Below are 22367 nucleotides of genomic sequence, written 5' to 3' on the forward strand. Positions count from 1 at the left end.
AGGTTATTTGTTCTTCATCTTCACAATGGCCAGGTGAACCTAGCTGGTGTCTCTTTCAATTTGACACCTGAAACAATTGCAGCATCAACAGGCATTCCTAATGTGGGTGAATAGTGGAATAAGGGGCAGCATGTGGGCAGAGAGAATTATGAGCCTTACATCAAGGCTAGCTATCAAAGGCAAATCAGTAGGGTCTTTCCTTTCATATACTTACAAGATACCTATGCTCCACTCATGAAACTCATAATCAAGTATTTCACCTGTGAAGGGAGGTTTTCTCATTTGTATACTTACCATGTTAGATTGCTTATGCATTTCACAAGAGTGAGGATGATGAACCTCCCCTATTTTATATGCAGAAATATTGAGAAGATGGCTACATATGTGCAAAGGAAACCTCTTCCTCAACAGTTCAGTAGCATTTACCATTTTTCATTGATTAAAATTGTTGTTTTGCATCAGCTAAGCTTGTTGAATATTTCATGGGATTCCTTCATTGCACATGAGGTTTTCAAAAGACCTCAGGTGACTCCATCAATGCTTCAAGAGGAAGGAGGGCCTTCAAACCAGCCAGAGGTTCATGAGACTGAAACAACAGGTGTGCCAGTGTTTGTCACTTATGAAAAAGGCATAAGGAGACTATTTGCAGCTGCCAAACGAGTATTATCTCCACCAGGGGTGGAAGGGGTCTCGTTTCCTTCACCAGACCACAAGAAAATGCTATCTTCACCTGGGGTGAAAGGGGCTTTGCCTTCTTCTTCAGCAGTACAGGTACAGGATAAAGGAAAGCAACCTTTGCATGATGAAGGGCCTTCTGAAGGTCAAGATAGAGATTTTGTTTTGATTCAAGAAGAGGACACTGATTTGGGCTCCCAAAGCTCAAGACTCAAGGAGGTCATCAAAGAGAAAGAAGCTGACATCCATGCCTTATCACTTGACCTTGAGAGGGCTAAGTGGATTATTAACTTCCTTGAGCAAGAGAATAAGCAATTTATGGACAAACAGACAATCATGGAGCTGCAAAACATTAGGGAAAATAGGCAAGCAACAAAAAGAAGGAAAATCAAATTGACACCCCTTAAGCAAGAAATTGAGGCTGATCAGGAATCATGGTTAGAGAGGGCAAACATTCACTTGGAGAAATTGCTTGAGAAGGCTAACAAGGAGAAGAAAATGTTGCTCCACATGGCTTATCACTATTTGGCCCGGAACAAAATTTGTAAGACAAGGATAAGAATCCTAAAAGCCAAGTTAAAGAGAACTTTGAGGAGAAAAAAAGAGAAAGATAAGCTCAAGATTTTGGCTGAAGCATCATTGCCCTAGCATAGCACCTAACAAAGATCACTCATGCCAAATTTCAAGAAAATTGGTGAAGTTTTTGACATTTTTGAATTTTTCAGGCAAAAACAGGTTTTTTCGGCAAGTGCGTAGTGCCACCAGCGCTACGCTTTTGATGGGGGCCTCCAATTGCAAAAGGGCTTACATATTTGGAATCAACATGAAAACATATGCTTGCTCAAAAATGGCTGAGAAATTTTGACAAGTTCTAGGCCTCCAAAAGAGCCAAAAACACCCAAAAAATGCCCTCTCTGCCACTTTTTCGCGACACAGGAAGCAGTCTTGGGATATTGCATTTTTGGAGGGGCAAATGGATTCCAAATCAAAAAATTCAAGTTGTCCCAGAAAGTAGACTCACCAAGATTTCCAATGAGCTTTCTACACCTGATTTGGACTTCGGGAAGCCATCCAAAAGTGGCTTGGAAAAAGCGTTACGCACAGAAAATGGCGCTACGCATAGGATGAAAATTTGCCAATCTTTCCTATTTGTTCAGAATTTCGCCTAGTTTTCTACCAGTTTGACTTTTTCTCTCTCTTGGTAAAATTCATGATGTAATATGATGTAAATTGAAGTACTATGATGTAAAAATGATGAAAATTGACTTAAGGAGGTAGATACATCAGTGGTAGGTGGTTTTGAGGATGAATGAATTAGTTTCCATAGTTTTAGAGGCAAGATGTTCCACTGCCTATTTTTCAGTTCCTAGTTTAGATCTTGTTGAAACAGATCCTTGAATCATGGATTCAACCCTTGATGGCTAGCATAGGTGGTTTGATGCCTATATATTGTACTTTCTTAGTCATTTGTCAAGGTTGGACTCTTGCGGATGTTTTGAGCACTATTGTACATCACTTCTGCAGTTTGGCAAGGAAATATACCACAGTTTTGCAGCATTTTGTGGGATTCTTGTGGCAAAGTGAATTAGTATTGTTTTCTCCTCTGTGATTCAGTTTATCATATGTTTATGTGTTCCATTATCTCTCTCTTTTTCTGCATAACTAAATGAATCAAGTGTAAAGGTGGAATTCATTGATGTTTCAGTGCTCTGCCTCAAGGTTTATTTAGTTTTACATGTTTTCTACTGTTTGAAGAGGACTCATGACACTTGCATGCCCTCTCCAACTCCTCACCAGTCTTTAGACTCACCATTACACCTAATTTAAAGTACTAAAACACTTGCCTACCTCTCCCCATAGAAACCTCTACAAATCTGATTTCATTCCCCGAACCCAAAACTGCCTTCCTCATCTGATCCAACAAACAATCATTAAAATCAATCAAACTTCTATGAGCATATACCTAGCCTAAAATTAGTATTTACATCAGTCATCTCTTGCATTATTTTCCATATTTCCCGAGATTGACAAGGAGAGAGCCCTCTCCCGACATCGTAGGGCTAGCTACCACGTTAAGCGTGGTTTGATGTTACCTTAGACCTGCCTTTCTCAGCCTGAGGTAGATTTAGGCTATAACAGCAACAAGCATCCCAAACTTTGGGATGAGAATTTGTGTTATGTGCAACATGCTTACAACCATGCAAAACATTCTTATGCTCAGAGATCTCGTTTTGAGACTTGTTTTGGGTTTATACCAAAGTCTCCCTTGGATTTTGTCTTTGGTAAAGACATAGTAGTTGATTGACACAATGATGTGGACAAAGCAACCAGGTCCATTGAAAAAATCTAGGAAATTCACCAGGCAGTATAGGAACAGATGGAAAGAAGCTGAGAAAAGTAGAAGGCGCGACATTACAAGCATCGATTTGAGCATAGTTTTCAAGTTGGTGATCAACTCTGGTTGTACATCAGAAAAGAAAGACTACAAGGGGAAGGTAAGAAGTTGAAACCAATTAGATATGGTCCTGTCAAAATACTTGACAAAATTGTTGAAAATACTTTCTGCCTAGATCTACCAGCTTATATGTAGATATATTCCATTGTAAATGTTGAAAACTTGCGATTGTATCAGCCTTCATTGATTGAAGATCCCGAAGATAAAGGTCAGCTACCTTTCATTGAAGATTTTTCGCCCGAGTAACTCAATGAGCTACAGGATGATACAATTCTTGACAGGAGGATAAGGACTTCACGATGGGGAAATGTTGAGTATCTTCGAGTTGGACTCAAAGGTACAAATCTGAGTAAAGCATGATGGATCAAGATTGGAAAAGTGAAGGAACTTTATCCTCACTTACTCGATAGATAAAACCAACTTTTGGTGGTCCAAAAGCTTCCAGTGGGGAAGAGTGATCCAAAATGGAACCATCTTTGTCTCCATATCAAAGTCTTCAAATGCAGTTGAAAGTAGAATCAAGTCGAAGTGCTCGTGTATACGATTCCAACGGTGTGAACGGCGCATAAATCCAAGTCCGGATGAAGAAGTTAGAGTGAGTCAAAGTTTTTGGAAAAATTAGGGAAAAAGTAAAAAAGTCAAAGTCAACAGGTCAAAGTAAAAGTCAATGGTCAACGCAGGGTGAAGTTAGCAGGACACGTGGCATCCTGAGAACACGCCACCCATCCTAGATGACATCAGCAGGAGCAGTGACATGGTGGCACGTGATTGGATAGAATGGGCCAATCCGGTGTTAACACATGTCAGCGTAGATTTTCCCAATGTTGGCATGAAATCCCAAAAATTTGGGGTCAAGGGGAGTCGAACCCTTGACCTCCTGAAATTGCCAAGACTTCGCCGGAATCCGCTCACTGATCGAGCTACCAAGGTGCTTGTTAACGGATTTACTGATTTTGTATTTATGGTTGCGGGATTGGAGGTGCTAGAAAAAAAGGGCTGACGGCCAGGGTCAACCCCACGCCTATCGGACCCCTTAATTGGTTTCAGAATTATCCCACATGCAATGGGATATGTTAAACGACATACCATATATATCATAACCAAACCATGTATATCACAACAGAAAGTGCAGAGATATATGCCACCCAAAGTTTAATGTGGATAAATGTTACTATATATGTGTATCAATCCATATCAAAATGCCGAAGTGTCGGGTGGGGGTTTCAACCCGCCGACCTCCAACATTATATACCATGCCTTCACACCTTCGGCCTAACCAATATGTCGTACGTTAGGACTTGAAACAGACCCGAACCAAAATTTTGTTAACCTATTGCAGAGCCAAACCCGCCAAATCCAGGGCACGTAGACCAAGGTGGTTTCCACAGCACAAAGGGTGGTTTTTGTCAGCAAAAAGTGGTTTTGCAGAAGGCAGAGGTGGTTTTGCACATTCCAGGGGGTCTGGAGGGCACAAAGGCCAAATATGGGCAAGTTTATACTCATTTGACTCGAAATTTTGAGTTGAACGCAATGGTGAGATCCTTTTTCTCATTTGAGTCTATATTTTTGAGCTCATGTCTGTAAAACCATTTTGAAGACTAATAAAGCGGTCACACTGGAAGCTAAGGATCTGGAGAGGTAGCCAAGAAGTATAGTGAACTCCATTATCAAATTGTCATTGTGTTGATACGTATGTTTATGTTTCAATTTGCTTATGTGTTTATGTTATTTGCAATCTTTTCGATCCATTGCACTAAGTAACATAAGCAAACTTCACATAAAGTCTATAATACCTTTTTCATTAACGGATCAATATTTTAACAATGGGAAGACTTATCATATATCAATTTTCAATCAATAATGGGGGTAGACATCACTATCTATTATCCACAAATCTGAGCTAACTCATCACCATTATTCGAATAAAACCACACCACTTGAAATAACCCATTGGTGGTTTTTGAGGGGGTAGGTTTTCACTCCTACCAAATTCCTATATGTCCTGGTTCTTTAATCGGTTTCCTTGCATCCATAGAAGATGAGCTATTAGCAAGCAAAAGAAATTCTAAGTAATAATCCAAGACCAATATTTTGTGCGACTTTCTCAAATGGGTATATTTTCTTTTAAGGAGAGTTATTTTGTTTATATTTCACCATGGTGAGTGGGAATTGGAAATATTTCGTCCCTAGCATAAAATGTTTTTATGCTATTATCATTCAAAAGGAGGAAAATTGTAGCACAGGAAGAACTTGCCCATAATTCCTTTACAATTATAGATTTAATAACTCGTACATTTATTCAATTATATACAAAAATATTTGACAAAACAATCGATTACCTATCGCAATCAATAGCCCATCCATAGGGTTATTTTGTTGTCAACTATTTTCAGATCGACAAACTTCTACATACAACTTGGATTTTCACCATAAATAGGAATCATCTTCATTTGTGAGACATTGATTAACTCTAACTACAATATGATGGTATGCACTCTCACTCTTAAATTCTCATTTTCCTTTATCTGCTTACTCTCACTGGGTTTTATATTGAAGTTTGTGATTGGTATTGAAAATGTTCTCTCTTAGGTTAAATCTATTTTTTTCTTCTGTTGTTTTTCCCTTTGCATTATTCTATATTTTGTTATTCAGATTTGGTTTTAGTTCACCCCTTCAACGCACTTAAATGAGCATTGAGTCTACCCTAACTTTTCATTTTATGTAATAAACTATATTCCTTATTTTCAAAAAAAAATAGTGCATGCCTTTAATCAACCCTCGGGAGGGATGGAATATAAATATTGTGGTTACATTCTATCCTCAACAAAATGGTAGCTACATATAGTTGGTCTTTGGCATTATCAGTTTCATAAGTTTTATTATTAAAACAAGAGCAAGTCAAGATCTACTCAAATACCTTATCTTAATGGAAAAACTTATACTACTTTTATTTTTGTGCTTTATCAATTTGGTTTCTTTTTTGTTTGACATTTTAAGAAAAATGGATTAGCTTAATTTTTAATATATCAATATGTTTTGCTATTGAATGTCAATGAGGATAGTCTAAAACTATTGTATATAAAGAAATTTGTGACAATGAGGTTTGGTTAGGGTATAAAAGGTATAAACTTCAATGTAGGATAGGTCAGAAAATGAGAAAGTTCTTATATTGGTTGTGATGCATTGAGTTATGGATTTGACATCTATAATCATTTCAATTACGATGTAGATAATTTTATGGGGGTATAAATTAGGAAATAGTGCAAGAGTTTTCTAGTTGAGTTATGGAGAGAGGTAGTGTAAAACGGTGGTATACTCTTGCTAAAGACATAAGGGCCATTACCCAAGCTATCATTATCACAAACATAAATCAGGGGACTATATTGAACAAGCATGAAACACCAAAATTCATTCTTTTACTTGTCTTAGACTATGGCCAATGCCAAAATTTAAACCAAAAATGTTATACGCTTGTAGGAGAGGTCAGATCCATCACCCAACCTATCACCATCACAAACAAAAATTAGGGGATTTTTCTAACAATCATGAAACTCCAAAATCTACTTTTTCATTTATATTATGTTGTGGCCAATGACATAATTTAGACAAAATGTTATAAAAAAAGAAAGTTAAATATTTGGAATTCAAAGATAATTAATAAAAGTGAAATGGATTTTTCCATCAAACTTGAAAAAATTCAACCTCTTATGAAGCCCAAGAGTGAGTAGCATAGTGCCCATTTCATTGAAACCTTACATAATACATGCTTTAATTGGACAACAATTTTGTTTGTTTCTAAAAACAAGATCATCATTGTTACTTAATATGTCATACTTGCATCTAGCAAAACCCATAGTAACCCTAAACCCATTTTCAAGTTATGAATTGAATCAAAATTGAACCCAAACTCCTTATTTTTCCGGTCCATATTTTCCCACTCCATAGTGGGTTTAGTTTAGCATGATGCAATCTTAACCTATTGAAATAATCAATTCCTAAAATAAAATTTTTTATTCATTACTATTTTAATTTTCTCACCATTTACTATGGTGATATCCACATCTATCTTGATGTATTTTTCATCAAACCAAACTTGTTTTCTTCCAAATCCCTCTTTACTATTCAACTTCAAATGGTATTCTTCATATGCATCAATTTGGGAATGTGCTTTTTATATTTAAACCATGTAACTAACTCCTTCCCTTGGATATGAGTAGTTGTTCATCATGGATGGTACCAAACATAAGGTTTTCCATTGATGCTTAATCATTTGAAATATCATTTTAATGCATTATTCATGGACCTTATTCAATGGATCCCTTCTTAGTTATACATGAACCATTCAACAAACTTTTCTTATTTTCAAACAATGTATCATCTAGATTCACTTTGGCATTCCCTTCCCCCTACTTCGAGAGTACGTTAGTTTTTATAAGTGACCCTTATTTCATGGGAGCCCAAGGGTAACACCGGAACAAATGGAATTCATACTTCAACTTGGAAAATGGCATCCCCTTAGTTGTTCTAGCTTGGGTTAAACTTCCTCACCCCCCTCTTCATTATCAGAATGAGGATACCCTCAAAAACATTGAAAATTCTTTGGGGGAATACATTAACAAAGTGAAGACTAAAGAACCTAAATATGTGTTGAGGTAGACTTGCAAAAAGGGCTACCGAAATCTATTCAACTCTCTTTGGATTACTAGAGCTTTATTCAACAACTAAACTACAATTAAATACCATTTAAGTGTAAATATTGCCATGAATATGGTCATTTTGCAAGGAATTTCCCAAAATCATCCACGGAAGAGAAGAAAACAGAGGTTAGAGAACAATGGAAATGACCCAAAAGGAGACAGGTAAGACAATAACCCCTAAAAATCCCTCCGAACCCAACCCCTCTACATCTCAAGACTCTTATTCCTCTAAACAACAAGCCAACAAGAATTCCCTCTCCAAAATCATAAACCCTCTCATTATGCCCCCCCCCCCCCACCAAAAAAAAAATACCACTATGAAGTATTGTCCTAGTCAGATCCTCTAGAAAATAATGAAGGTAGGGAAAACAATGGAGAAAGAGAAGGGGAAATGCCTCCTTTATAAGATGCCCACTTCCACTCAATGGAGACTATATTCTCTCCATCTCAAGATGCTAGTCCATCTGTCTCTGAAATGTTATACAACCTGCTCACAAAATATAAGAAAAGATAGATGAACACCTTCAAAATCAACCTCTTCAAGGGGTAAACCTCCTTTACATTACACAAATGAACAATTCTTGGATGATACAAATGAATAAACCTCCTTTCTATATATAGGAGTCTAAGGGGTCACAATATAATCAAAGTTGGCATAATAGTAATAACATAAGGGAACAACAATAACAATAGTGGGTTTCTATGGGGCACACTAATAACAATATGGGGACAATAGGCGAACAATAATAACAATAAGGGCTACAATGACAATAGTAATGTGGGAATCACTAGTATTATAGGGACTTAAAATTCCCTTCTCCTTCAGAAAAGTGTTGTCTTCAATGCTTGAGTAGTTCTAGATGCTTCTGTATAAAATTTTCATCCTCCCATGTGGAATCTTCAGCGGGTAAGTTCTTCCACTTGATGAGATACTCCGAAATTGATCGATTTCATAGCTGTCGAGTTTTTGTTTCTGTGACTGCTTCAAGTTCCAATATGATTTTTCCTTCCTCATCAAGTTCTAGCAATATTGTTTGAACTGGGAGCTTGTCACCTATAACTTCTTTAAACATGAAACATGAAAAATTGGGTGCACTCGGGAAGCTGCAAGAAGCTCCAATTTGTATGCCATAGTACCAATCTTTTGCAACACCTTGTACAGACCATAATACTTTGGTGATAATTTATTATCCTTCTTAGCTTGCTTTAGGGACATTTGTTTATATGGTTGTAGTCATAGGAATACCCAGTCACCTACATCAAAACTTATTTCATTGTAATGTCGATTTTCCTGTTGTTTCATTCTATTTTGGACCAACGTGAGGTTATCCTTTAAGAGTTGGAGAGCTTGTTGTTGATGCTCGATGTGATCTTCCACTGCTTGAACCTTAGAATTTTCTCTTAAATATGATGTGATGGATGGTGGATGATATCCATAAAGTGCCATAAATGGGGTCATTTTTCTATAGTATGGAAGGAAGTGTTATACCACCATTCAGCCAGAGGCAACCATTTGACCCATTGTGTCTGTTTAACAAATATAAAGCAACGAATATATCCTTCCAAACATTTGTTTACTATCTCAGTTTTCCCATCAGATTGAGGATGATAAAATGAGCTATGAGCTAACTGAGTACCGAGACAAGAAAATAATTATGTCCAAGAATTTCCAATGAAAATGGGATCTCTGTCGCTTACAATAATTTTTGGGTTTCTGTGTAGATTTTTAATTGTTTCCATAAAAGCAATAGAAATTGTACTGGCTTTAATGGATGTGATAATGCACAAAAGTGTGCATACTTGGTAAGTCTGTCAACTACCACCATGATGACACTCTTTCCTTCGGACTTGGGTAAACCTGTGATAAAAGCCATTGAAACCTCCTCCCAACATTGGCTTAGAATGGATAAAGGTTGTGAAACTATCTCACAAAATAGATGAAAAGATAGATGAACACCTTCAAAATCAACCTCTTCGAGGGGACAACCTCCTTTACATTACACAAATTTATAATTCTTGGATGATACAAATGACTAAACCTCCTTTCTATATATAGGAGTCTAAGGGGTCACAATATAATCAAAGTTGTCATAACAGTAATAACATAAGGGCACAACAATAACAATAGTGGGTTTCTATGGGGCACACTAATAACAATATGAGGACAATATGGGCACAATAATAAAAATAAGGGCTATAATGGAAATAGTAATGGGGGATCACTAGTATTATAAGGACCTAAGATGAAATCTCAGGAATACCAAGATTCCACAATGGTCTAGTCCTCCTAAACAAGGAGTTGATAGAAGAACTATCAAAAGATGAAACAATTAAGTATTCAACAACAAGCAAAGCCACAAAAAAATCATAAAGAAAACAAAACAAATAGAGGGGAGAAGAGCAAGAGGATAAGGGAATGGGCCCACAACATACCATGGAAGGATGTTATAACAGAAGCATTAGAACTCCAAATTCAAGGTAGCTCAGTTCCTACATCTATAGGAACTAAAAAAAAAACCAGTGAATAATGGTCATCTCCTGGAACTACAATGGTTTGTGGAGTGAAGAAAATGGACTTCGGACAGAAATCTAATTAAAACAGAGAACCCACAAATCATTTTTCTCCAAGAGACTAAATTGTAGAAAAATGACATCCTCCCTAAAAGCAAAATAATCTGGAAAAGAAGTGAGACAAAAGAAATCGACTCATGGGGGGTGTCTAAAGGCATATGCACAATGTGGTATTTGTCCCATTTACAACTTACTCAAGAATGCTCCTCTACTCATTGGATAGATGTAATACTTATCACATTTCCTCACGTAAGTATTATAATTTTATTAAATGTGTACATGCCAAATTCATATCATGATAAGATAAAATGTATATCAAAGATCCTTTTAGAGAGAAAATGGACCTTTCCTCCCCCCTGTATCTTGTTGACCTAAAACATGTGACAGGAAAATACACTCAGTCCAAATGATGTCTTGGGCTAAGGAATATTATGGCTAGACTTGATAGATTTCTAATTTGTGGCTCGTTTTTGGAACATATATTACATATTCTTTTGAATGAGAAATTGGAGGACCTTTCCTCCTCCCTGGATCTTGTTGACCTAAAACCTGTCATAGGAAAATACATTATATCCAACAAAAGGCTTGGGCCTAGGAATATTATGGCTAGGGTTGACAGATTTTTAATCCATGTCTCACTTTTGGATGAAAATGTCACCCCTTTATCTCAAATCCTAGTTTGGTCAGGCTTTGATCACCACCTAATCACTCTCTCATTTCAACCCCCAAATAATTATGGTCAAGCTCCCCTTCCATTACAGTCATGTATGGACTCAGGAGGTTGAGTTATTGGAAATAGTTACAAATGCCTCACACCACTGGATATAAATACCTCCAATTTACATATGATAACAAAGGATCACGAAGGTCAAATGCACTCAAAATTTGGATTGAAAAATAAACTAGAAAACAATAGAGCATCCGCTCTCTTAAGCAACAACTTGGATAAATTCAAGAGCAGCTTGGTCAACATCCCACCTCTCATAATCTTCAGGAAGGAAAATTTGTTTATCAAAAGCTTCAAAATAAACTAAGGAATGAAGAATAAATGTGGAAACTTAAATCATGGAGCATATGGTTCAAGGCAAGAAATAGAAATACTAGATTCTTTCACAAACGGGTCAAGCAATGTATCTAGAGAAACAATGTAAGACAAATAACCAATAAAAAGGGGGGGAATGGAGCTCTTACAACTGATCAAAGAGGCAGTGATAATTCATTACTCAAACTTGTTTAGTGAACAACCTTCTACAGAGGTAAACACTAGAGAAAGCATGTTGGAACACATTCATCATCTCATTATACAAGAAAACAATGATAAATTGACTCAATAAATTTCAACCACTGGAGTATGGGAAGCCTTGAACTCCTTCAACCTGAACAAAACCCTAATGCCTAATGATTTCACCCATTTCAATAAAATAATTTGGATGATTACTAAAAACAATCTAATCTAACTGATCTCATATGTTCATCAATCCTTTAAGATGGGCAGAGGGATCAATTCATCATTTCTACATGCTTCCAAAGGAAGTCAACCCTTCATCCTTCAACAAATTTCACCCTATATCCTTATGTAATGTCTCTTATAAGATTATCACAAAAATTATTTCCAAGAGATTAAAACCACTCCTCTCGAAAATAATCTTTGAAAATAAATGGGGATTCATCCAAAAAAGGACGGGTTATGAATAACATTATTTTGATTCAAGAAGTAATACACTCAAGTAGAGCTAGAGGTGAGAAAGGAATGGTAATCAATCTAGATATGGAAACTCCTTTGAAGTTTGATCGAGTATGCCACATAATTATTTTTTTGTTCCTTCATAGGTTTGGCTCGAGCACCAGATTCATTGCATGAATATCCACATGCATGAGCCCACTCTAGATCTCTCCAATAGTTAACGAAAAATTAGCATGCTTCCTCAAGGTAACTAGGAGTGTTAGAAAAGGATGCCCATTATCTCCCCTTTTATCATATTATTATATTAGATTTTAAACTTTTGTGGTTTTCTTTTTTAGAGAGATAATTCATATTTTCCATAGTAGAATGTGAATTTTGTTGATGTTTCGAATCCCAAAGACGATCCATCATCAGGACTGTGAATGAATTATAAAAGAGCCAAAGAAAAGGAGGAATAAATAGATTTGTCACGACAATTTTTTAGAAATTAAAGGTCGGCGTCTCTTCTTTCAATTTTAATCCTTGAATTTTCGAGAGAACAAATCTCATTCCATGTATCCCCTCCATACATGGAAATGATGTTAGATTTTAAATTTATGTGGTTTTCTTTTTTAGAGAGATAAACCAGATTTTCCACGGTAGAATGTGAATTTTGTCGACGTTTTGAATCCCAAAGAGGATCCTTCTTTTGGACAGTGAATGAATGATAGAAGAGCCAAAGCATAGGAGGAATAAATAGATTTGGCACAACAATTTTTCAGAAATTGCAAATCGACATCTCTTCTTTCAATTTCAATCCTCGAATTTTTGAGAGAAAATATCTCATTACACATATCCCCTTCATACAAGGAAATGATGTTAGATTTTAAAATTCTGTGGTTTTCCTTTTTTGAGAGATAATTCAGGTTTTTCACAGTAGAATGTGAATTTGATTCCTCCTCTACTTTGGCTCTTCTATCATTCATTCACTATCTTGATAATGGATCCTCTTTTGGATTTGAAATGTCAACAAAACCCGCATTCTACTGTGTAAAATCTGAATTATCTCTCTCAAAATATTATTATGGTTGATTCACATAGTAGGAAATTAGATCATGAAATAAGGAAAGGTAACTTCCTAGGGTTAAGAATATTTAGAGGGGTAAAAAAGAGGTGAACCATGCTCAATTTGCAATGAAACCCTACGAATGGGAGGTACCTCTACAATAATTTCAATAAGATTCAATGTGATTTTGGATCAATTTATTGAAGTTCAACAAGTTGATAAATAAAATGAAAATTATTCATCTCACTTGGAATGGCAATAACATTAGAAAAGCAACAATAAAAAAAATCTTCAAATATCAATCCAACGGGAGTGATCCTTCTTCAGATACTTAGGAATTCTTATTAATATTAATCCCTTCCAACATCTTTCTTGGAAAACAATCCTAGAAAATTTTAAATCAAAGTTTAATAAATGGGGAGCTCATTGGCTTAACCCAACTGGAAGACTTGTCCTTCCAAACATTGTTTTATCCACTCACAATTTTTCGATTTTCTACAACTTTGTCCCCAATGGGAGTTCAAAATACCCTTGCTCAAAACTTGAAAATTCCTTTCGCAACGAGGCAAAACAAATTCTAAAATATAACATTTAGTTAACTGTATAACTTTAAAAACCCCCCTAAATCTCGGTGATCTAGGTGTGAAGGATACCTCCCTTATGATATAGGCATCCTTATCAATCTCAAGCCCTTCTTGCGTCTTTCTTGGAAAACAATACTAGAAAGGTTCAAATTAAATTCAATTAATGGGGATCTCATTGGCTTAACCCAAATAGAAGACTTGTCCTTCTCAAAGTTGTTTTATATGATTTTCCAATTTTTTAATTTTCTACAGCTTTAGCCCCAAAGGGAGTTTAAACACCATTACTCAAGTGTTAAGAAAATTCATTTGGCAATGAGGAAAAACAAATTATAAAAGATATCATTTAGTTAACTGGGAAAATTTAAAAATCCCCATAAATCATGGTGATCCAAGTTTGAAGGATCCCTCCCTTATGGATTTCTCTATGGGGGGTAATCTACTATGGAGATTGATAATAGAAAATAATGATTGGTGGCAACATGCTACTCATTAAAAAATATAGAGAGAGAAAGAGAACATTGACTGGATCAAGCTCTCAATCCTAAAGGGGGATCTCAAATCTAAAGACTTATGACGATGAGAACTCCACTCCTGCAAGCAAGGCTCACTTGGATCCCAATCAATGGAAAAGTAGCGATCCTTAGAAAAATAGCATTAGGAGAAACATTCCCATAAAAAATAACCCTATTATTTGTTGAAGAATGTAACTAGTGTTGGTCTTCATAATTGTACTTATCAAATTAAATTTTATTATTAAAGAAAATGATTTATTAAATCATGGGTTTCATGCTTGGGTCAATGTTTTCTAGGTCAAAGCCTCCATTGAAGGATTCTAGGATTTATATTGAGTCAATAGAGTCATTGTAATTTTTATTAGACCCTTTTTGGGATTTTTATCATGTAAAAAGAATTATTTTTGAGTCAAAAAGGTTATTTGTCACCTCCACACCAAGTCGGCCTACATTGAGGAAAATCAACCCAACAGAAAGTCTATCTATAAAGAGGTAGTTTGACCTATTTGTCTCACTCACTCAAAAAGTTTGATCTTCAAGGAAAAGAATCAAAATGAGAGCAAAGTAGTTGGAGAAGGATGAAAGAAGTTGGGAAGACCAAATTTGATTTTCTAGGTTATCTATCTCTCATACCTGTGAAGTTTCTAGGCATTTGTTGGAGCCAAAATTCTTAGTCTACTGCAGGTCCGAAATTTTGTAGATGGGGGCCAAAAATCAATTGTTGGGGGGGAATGTTAGGTCCCTATAATACTAGTGTAGCCCCCTTATTTTTGTTGTTAGTGTAGCCCCATTATTGTTATTGTTTGTTAGGTCCCTATACTACTAGTGTAACCCCTTATTGTTATTAGTACAACCCACTTATTATATTGATGTACCCATGTAGTGCCCATATTGTTACTATTGTGCCACATAGAAGCCCACTATTGTTATTATTGTGCCCTTACATTATTATTGTTATGTCTGCTCTGATTATGTTATAACCCCTTAGACTCCTATATACAGAAAGGAGGTCTTTTCATTTGTATCATCCAAGAATTGTTCATTTATGTAATATAAAGGAGGTTTCCCCCTCAAAGAGGCTGAATTCTAAGGCGTTGATCTATCTTTTCTATCTTTTCTTGAGTCGGTTTCATAACATTTGGTATCAGAGCTTTGGATTCTAGGGTTTCGCTGCTCCATACAAGTCATCGTGGAATTTTCGCTATAACTTTTTTTTTGCGATGTTTCAAAAGCTAAAAACAAAACCCATTTGAGAAGAAATCGTGCTAAATAACGGGTCCGAATTTCAGAGCTTCTCGCGCTATATTCGCGGAGATATGATCTGAGGAAGTTGGTCTTTTTACAGACTCCTGAATTACATTCCAAACAGGAGACCTGGGGAAAATCATCATAACTTTCGCTCTGAGAATTAGATTGAAATTTCATAAGAAGGTATAGAAAGAGGATGGACTATAGTTTCTTCTATATATTTTTTAGAGCCAAAGGTCGAAACAGTGACGTGGCACTTCATACAAGTTCGCTCTTCTGGAAAGATATATAATCAGGACATCTTGGGAGATTGTGCATAACTCTTTCTTGGAGAATCCAATTTGGATCAGACTGGTGGCATTGGAAAGACGACACAGAGGGCTACTACAGCTCGCAATTTCAGAACTTAAAGATCCAAAAGTACAGAGTTACATTTGTTTCAAGATCAAGCTCCTAAAATCAAGAAAAAACAAGATGAGGAAGTTTGATGGCAAGGATCCGGTCAATTGGATACTTCAGATGGAGCAATATTTTGATCTACATGGTGTACCACTATTACAAAAGGTATGTATTGCATCTTCATATTTAGAACCAGATCAATTTTTATGGTATGAAGGTCTTTGTTCTCGTAAACAACTTGTTACTTGGTCAATTTTCACGGAGGAAATGATAGCACATTATGAGGATACAAAGAGCAACACCTTCTTTAGAGCAACACCACAACAATTGGAAAGAGTAAAAGGGCTTTGTGACATAGTGGAAAGCAAAATTATGAAAACCAGGAAGCATACCCCTCACAACTATAAAGATGGAAGTGTTGTTTCTCCCAGCCTTCCACAACCTACAAGGGTTACACCACAACAATTGGAAGAAAAAAGAGAAAAAGGGCTTTGTTACAATTGTGATAGCAAATGCACTAAAGGTCATAAGTGTGCTGAGAAGAAATTATTTTACATAGAATATGAAGAGGAGGAAGAAAAGGATCAAGAAACATCAAAAGAAGAGGATATACACCAGGACCCCACCCCAGAGAAAGAAGAAATGAATCAGACCACATCTTGTAAAGCATTAGCAAGAATTACCACTCCTAAAACTCTCAAGATAGAAGGACATATCAAGAAGAAAAAGGTGCAAGAAGTGAAAGGTCACATTGAGAAATAATAAATGAATCCAACCATATCTTGTAATTCATTGGTCGAAATTACCACTCCTCAAACTATCAAGATAGAAGGACATATCAAGAAGAAAAATGTTCAAGAAGTGAAAGATCACATCGAGCATCAAGAAATGAATCCGACCATATCTTGTAAAGGATTGGAAGAAACTACCACTCCTCAAACTCTAGAGATAGAAGGACATATCAAGAAGAAAAAGGTTCAAGTAGAGAACGATCACATCAAGCATCAACAACAAGTTCTCCAACTTTTAAAGGATAATGCCACTTCGGTGCAAAATCAAACGAAACAACAGGTAGATTAACATCGTAGTGAAAAATGTTTTGATGTAGGTGATTGGGTATTTTTACTGCTACATCTCAAGCAAGCTATTTATGAGAAGGAAATGTTGGCAATACTACATGCACTTAAAAAATGGCGACCTTACCGAATGGGAAGACTCTTCAAGGATGAGGATGTGGAAACATTGTTTTGTTCTATTTCTATTATCCAACCAGATTGGATAAACGAAGCAAGGGATGAATGGAAGAAGGATGAAGAAGTATGGCCACTTATTCAAAAGTTGCAAAAGATCCCAATTCAAACAATATTGCCAGAAATTGAAGAGGAAGGAAAAATCATATTGGAACCTGGAGCAGTCACAGAAACAAGAACCCGACAGCTACGAAATCGATCAATTTCAGAGTATCTCATCAAGTAGAAGAACTTACCCACTGAAGATTCCACATGGGAGGACAAGAATTTTATACAGAAGCATCAAGAACTACTCAAGCGTTGAGGACAACGCTTTTTGAAGGAGAGGGGCATGTTAGGCCCCTATACTACTAGTGTAACACCTTATTGTTATTAGTACAACCCACTTATTATATTGATGTACCCATGTAGTGCCCATATTGTTACTATTGTGCCACATAGAAGCCCACTATTTTTATTATTGTGCCCTTACATTATTATTGTTATATCTGCTTTGATTATGTTATAACCCCTTAGACTCCTATATATAGAAAGGAGGTCTTTTCATTTGTATCATCCAAGAATTGTTCATTTATGTAATGTAAAGAAGGTTTCCCCCTTGAAGAAGCTGAATTCTAAGGCGTTGATCTATCTTTTCTATCTTTTCTTGAGCTGGTTTCATAACATTGTTGTACCCATGTGGCCCCATATTGTTATTGTTGTGCCCTTACATTATTATTGTTATGTAGGCTCTGATTATATTATGACGCCTTAGACTCCTATATATAGAAAGGAGGTATTGTCATTTGTATCATGCAAGAATTGTTCATTTATGTATGTAAAGTAGGTTCCCCCCTCGAAGAGGATAATTTTTAAGTCGTTGATTTATATTTTCTTCTATTTTGTGAGTTGGTTGCATAACATTTGGTTTCAAAGCTTTGGATTCTAGGGTTTCGTTGCTTCAAACAGGTTATCGTGGAATTTTCACTATAACATTTTTTCTACGAAGTTTCAGAATTTGAAATTTCTACCACATGGAGCCGAAATCTTGGTGAACTTTGGGCCAGAATTTCAGATCTTGGTTTGCTATATTTTATGAGATATGGTCTGAATAAGTTTGGGTTTTTTCATACTCCAGAATTCAGTCTCAAACAAGCGACTGGGGGGAAATTGTCATAACCTTCTCTTCAAGCATCATATTAGAATTTCGTCAACATTGATAGAAAGAGAAATAAATTTAGTTTCTTTTATATCAATTTCAAGTTCGAAGGCTAAAATAGTGACATGTGGCATTACATACAAGTTTTCTCTATTGAACTAGACCATAATCAAGTCATTGTGGGATATTTGACATAACATTATCTTGAAGAATCCATATTTGGTCTTACTTGTGGCGTTGGAAATAGGAATCAAAGGGATACTACAAGAATGAATTTCAGACCTTGAAGATCCAAAATTACATAGTTACAACCGTTTAAATATCGAAGTCCTAAAAGAAAGAAAAATGTGTGTATTTTTTAAAAACATTATAGAATTTTTGTTTGACAAATCAGTTTGAAGTGATTCCAAGGGAATATTGAAGCATATATATCAGTATTGGGTGCTAAAATGCCTCCCAAAAAAAATAAGTATACACCCATTAAGTCCTCATAAATCTCTACTATGACACGTGAAGAGGAAGAATTGCAGCATGATATATCAAAATTACAGGACCAAGTGCAACAAATTTTGCTCTCACAAAGAGAAACCAAAGATGAACTAAAAGAGGACATGGATGGCTTAAAATTGGACATGGATGGTTTAAAATTAGAAATAATAGGTGACATGCATGGCTTAAAACGGGAAATGGAAGGTTTAAAATCAGAAATAATAGGTGACATGGATGTGATGAATGTCAAGTTTGAAGGGTTGACAAAGTTGTTGCAAGAAAGGCTTCCCGGTGGTAACAAGGTAATACATGAAAATCATGATGAGGACAAAAGGAATACGAATTATGATTTTAGATACTCCAATATGGGGTTTAATAACCACCACATTCCAAATATATATATATATATATATGAGGAAGTTTGATGGCAAGGATCCGGTAAGATGGATACTATAGATGGAGCAATATTTTGATCTACAAGAAATTCAACCCTCAAAAAAGGTACGCATTTCATGCTTTTATTTACAACCCAATCCGTTTGTATGGTATAGATGGATTTGTTCTCATAAACCACTTGTCACCTGGTCAATTTTTATGGAGGAAATGATAGCACATTATGAAGATACAAAAAAGGGTTCAATGGCGGAGCACATTGAAGACTTCCAAAAATTGAATATTAGGGTAACTGATATTCCATAGGAGCATAGGATTGACGTCTTCATAGGGACTTTAAAATATAACATCCAACATGAGTTTCACCTTTGGGAGCCTGATTCATTAGAGAAGGCATTCAGGGTGGCGAGAAAAGTTGAAAGAAAAATTATGGGAATAAGGAAATCTACCACTCACAACTATAAAGATGGATGTGTCGTTGCTCCTATTCTTCCACAACCTATAAGATTGACACCACAAAAATTGGAGGAAAAAAGAGCAAAAGGGATTTTTTATAGTTGTGATAGAAAATACACTAAAGGTCATAAGTGTGTTGAGAAGAAATTATTCTACATAGATTTTGAAGAGTAGGAAGAAAAGGAACAAGAAACATCAAAAAAGGAGGATAAACACCAATAATCAACCCCTGAGAAAGAATAAATGAATTTGACCATATCTTGGAATGTATTGGTGGGAATTACCACTCCTCAAACTCTCAAGATAGAAGGATATATCAGAAAGAAAAAGGTAATAGTGATGATTTATTCAGGTAGTACCCATAATTTTTTTCTTTGTAAGATAGCCAAGGAATTGAATTGCTTCCTATATCCAGCACGAGAGTGTCAAATGATGGTTACAAATGGAGGAAATATAAATTTCTTGGGAAAGTGCCATAATATCAAGCTAACCATTGGGGAATATGTATTGAATAGTAAATGTTTTCCATTGCAATGGGTGGTGCTGATGTTGTACTAGGAGTCCAATGGTTACAATGTTTGGGGAAGATAACTTTCAATTTTTAAGATCTTTTCTTGAATTTTTTTTAGGAAGGAAAGAAATTTGAATTAAGGGGTATCACAGGGAAACCAGGAAAAATAATCAAATCTAATGGCATGACAAAGCTTCTGAAGAAAGAACAACAAGGCGTAATTGTGCAATTATGCTCACTAGAGGTTTAAAACATCGAAATCATCTATTTCTCCAAATCTCCAAAAAGCCTTGGACAATAATTCCAAGGTGTTTGAAACTCCCAAAGGCCTCCCACCTATTCATGATCATGATCATGCTATTCATTTGATTTTAGGAAGTGTTCCTTCGAACATCAGGTCTTATAGATATCATATGCCCAAATGAGTGAAATTGAACATATAACTGCAAAAATGCTAAAGGTTGGTATAATTCAACCTAGTCAAAGTAGGATTTCTCTGCTCCAGTAGTATTGGTGCACAAGAAGGATGGATCATGGCATATGTGTCGGGATTAAATGGAGCTCAAAAAGCTCACTATTAAAGACAAATTTACCATTCCTATCATTGATGAATTTTTGGATGAATTACATGGAGCAAATTACTTCACCAAGTTGGATCTTCGTTCAGGATATCATCAAATTAGAATGAAGACTGAAGACATTCTAAAAAAAACATTCAGAACTCATGAGGGTCATTATGAATTTTTGGTCATGTTTTTTGGCCATACTAATGCAACTTCCACATTTCAAGGTTTGATGAATTCCATTTTCAAACCCTTCCTTAGAAAATTTGTGTTAGTATTTTTTGATGATATACTAATCTACAACAAGTCTTGGAAGGATCATGTTCAACATGTTGACAAGGCGCTCAAATTATTGGAGGAGAAACAATTATATGCAAAAACCTCCAAAGGTTTTTTTGGAGTATAGGAGGTGGAATATTTGGGTCATATTGTATCTCATGAGGCTATTAAGGTAGACCCTAACAAAATTACATCCATTAAGGAATGGAAATCCCCACAGCCATAAAGAATCTTCGAGGATTTCTCATGTTGACAGGGTATTATCACAAGTTTGTTAAGAATTATGGGAGAATAGGGGCTGCTCTAACATCAATACTGAAGAAAGATGCATTTTCTTGGACTCCAGAAGAAACTAAGGCCTTTGAACATATTTAAGAGGAAATGTGCCAAGCACCAGTCTTAGTTACACTAGACTTCACAAAAACCTTTATTGTGGAATGTGATGCCTTGTGAAATGGAATTGGTGATATTTTAATGCAAGAAGGGAGGCCCATTGCTTTTGAAAGTTATCTAATCAAAGGAAAGTATTTATGCAAACCTATTTATGAGAAGGAAATTTTGGTAATACTACATGCACTAAAGCAATGGAGACCTTACCTAATGGGAAGACACTTTAAGGTAAAAACAGATCATGATAGTCTTAAACATTTTTTTCGAACAGAGATTATCTTCAAAAGAGCAGAAAAAATGGGTGACAAAGATGTTGGATTATGACTTTGAAATCATCTACAAAAAAGGGAAGCTAAATGTTATTGCAGATGCACTCCCAAGAAAGGATGAGGATGTGGAAGCATTTCTTTTTTCCATTTTTTTTATCCAACCTGAGTGGCTAACCGAAGTAAGAGATGAATGGAAGAATGATGAAGAGGTGTGGACACTCATTCAAAAGTTGTTGCAAGATCCCAGTAAATCTGATACATTTAAATGGAAAAATGATTCATTATGGTACAAAGATCACTTATATCTTTGTAAGAATTCCCAACTCAAACAAAAGATTCTTTTGGAATTGCACACCTCTCCCTTAGGAAGGCACTCAATATTTTAAAAAACTTACCATAGGGTCAAGAAAGAAGTTTTTTGGGATGGTCCTAAATATGATATTCATAAGTTTGTGGCAGAATGTTTGGTTTGCCAACAAAATAAAGTTGAGACAATTAAGACCCTGGATATATTACAACCTTTAGCCATTCCAAGTCAGTGTTGGGAGGAGGTCTCAATGGATTTTATCACAAGTTTACCCAAGTCTGAAGGAAAGAGTGTCATCATGGTGGTAGTTGATATACTTACCAAGTATACACACTTTTTTGCATTATCTCGTCCTTTTAAAACCAGTACAATTGCTATTGAATTTATGGAAACAATTCAAAAGCTTCATGGAAACCCAAAGATTATAGTAAGTGACAGAGGATCCCATTTTC

Source organism: Pinus tabuliformis, chromosome 6 (assembly GCF_031772625.1).
Source record: "Pinus tabuliformis cultivar Carrire ecotype Pingquan chromosome 6, CPIR1, whole genome shotgun sequence".
Taxonomy (NCBI): domain Eukaryota; kingdom Viridiplantae; phylum Streptophyta; class Pinopsida; order Pinales; family Pinaceae; genus Pinus; species Pinus tabuliformis.